We start from the raw sequence: 2,301 nt of genomic DNA on the forward strand, positions 1-2,301 counted from the left end.
ATCGATATCGACCTTATGAAGTAATTTTAAAGATTTACCTCGTTTGCCAAGGTAGGCTTCGATACCACATCAAACACTAGCTCGAAGAAAATATCCTTCAGTTACACAACACCGATTTTCTTGGTGATGGTTCATACCAGTTTTTAATTCAGTTTAAAATTTCTTCACACTTGTACTTCAATAGTAGTCTCAAACTGAAACCCATACTGTATTCCACGGGCGAACTAACGATAATTAGAGTTTAGCAGGAGCAGTAAAGACAAGTGTTGTCAATAGACAGACGGATAAACGGACGAACCCGTCCCCGTAACCTATTGGGCGGGCTCATTAGCTTTTATGAAAACCACACCTTCGTTATATTAACTGAAACCTTGTTTCAGGAATGCTTCATATTACTGTTGAAATGGAAATAATTAAAAAAAAATGGGTTTTTTTAAGTCCAGATAAGGAAAAACCAAAACTGAAGTGTCGACATACAAGTTACAGCGCCACTTGACATGCATGCACTACATATTTTATTTCATTACATGGAACAGTCAAAAGTATCCTTCTCAAGAGAATTAAAACAAGAGGCTCAGATGAACTGGGTCGCTCTGTTCATGTGTAAAACTATTTAATATGCAAGATAATATTGGAAGACAAGTGTCATTCTACTAAAGCAATAAAATGGACGTGACGTCACTGATAAATTCCTCCAAAATGATTCAGCGAATACTTCATTCCATTTACCTTCAGTGTAGACTTGGTATGCCTTAATAAGCAGCCTGAATCATTATACCTCTATTTGATCCATGTGACCTTGAAAATATGTCGAATCATCCGTTTTCACAAAAGACAAACTTCTTTCAGAAGCTCTTTCACGTTTTGATATTTGACCTCCCTGGACAATGGTCATACCAGACAGAGTTTGTTCAACTCCTCGTCGTTCCTGATGGCCAACTGCAGATGACGGGGGATGCATCGTAACTCTCCATCTCAGCTTCCGTTTAAATAATAGTATGTATTTTTGTTCATCAGAAGAAATCGTTTGAAGTCTTTTTTTTTCTCTCAAATATTTAATCCCAATTATCATGGAATTTGGCTAAGGTCATTTGTTTTAACAAACTTTGTAAATCCAATAACAAATGAATATTGGACAAATATCATGACTCTTAAGACGACGTAGTCCAATGCAATTGGTTTTTATTTGCAAAAAAAAAGTACACCTGCTAGATTATTCCCCCCGCATGGTTATCAAGACAATGTTCTTGACCTTTGACCTCAATGTTACCTTGACCTTGGAGTTACAGACCCCAAAGTGGTACACGACATACCGCCTTGCTACATGTATCCAACGTATATCCCTAACATTTCATTCATATTGAGCCATCTCAAGAAGTTAAGGCCAAAGTAACTAATTGGACCTTTGACCTTGAGCATGTAGTTAAAGTTGTAAAAGAAACTGCATTTCCATCCTACATAATCCTTAAAACTGTATTGAGTCATTTTTAGAAGTTATGGAATGGAAGAATTACGACTTTTGACTTTAATTTGACCTTTACCTTGGACATACAAACCCAATTCTAGTTAGAGACACACCACCTTGCCATCCTACATATATCACTAATATTTCATTCAGTTTTCTTCAGCGATGTCATGGCTCATACAATGTTTATGACCTTTGACTTTGGGCACACAGACCCAAATATAGTTTGAAACACATCACTTTACCATCTTAAATATATCCTTCAACATTCATTGAGCAAAGTCAGAAGTAATTGCCTTTCAAATGAATTTGACTTTCAACCTCGATGTGACTTTGAATTGTGCTTACAGGACAAGGTATTTTTAACTTTTGACCTCACTGTGACCTTGACATTAGAAATACAGTCCCATAAGTGGTACACGACATGCTGTTTTGCTATCATTTATGTGTCTCAAAACGTTCTTGGAGCTATCTTTGACAAATTAGAAGTTATGACCTGGACAACGAATTTGACCTCTGATTTCAATGTGACCTTAACCTTGGGCATACAGCCCAAATAATGGTATTTCACACATCGCTTTTTGGTCTTACATATATATCCCTAATATTTTATTGAGGAATCTTCTGCTAGTCAGAAGTTATGGCCTGGACTAACATTTCGGATGGACGATGGAAGGACGAACAGATGGATAAAGCAGTGTTTCTATATTTCCCTTATCTTTTTCCCAGAAGTATACAAAGGCTGAAGGACAATGGACGGATGACAGACGCTGCATCATCCCATGAGCTCACTGGCAATTCATGCAAGGCAAAATTAAAACAATTTAACAACGAGA

The sequence above is a fragment of the Mizuhopecten yessoensis genome, unplaced genomic scaffold (genome assembly GCF_002113885.1).
Source record: "Mizuhopecten yessoensis strain PY_sf001 unplaced genomic scaffold, ASM211388v2 scaffold10687, whole genome shotgun sequence".
Classification (NCBI taxonomy): Eukaryota; Metazoa; Mollusca; class Bivalvia; order Pectinida; family Pectinidae; genus Mizuhopecten; species Mizuhopecten yessoensis.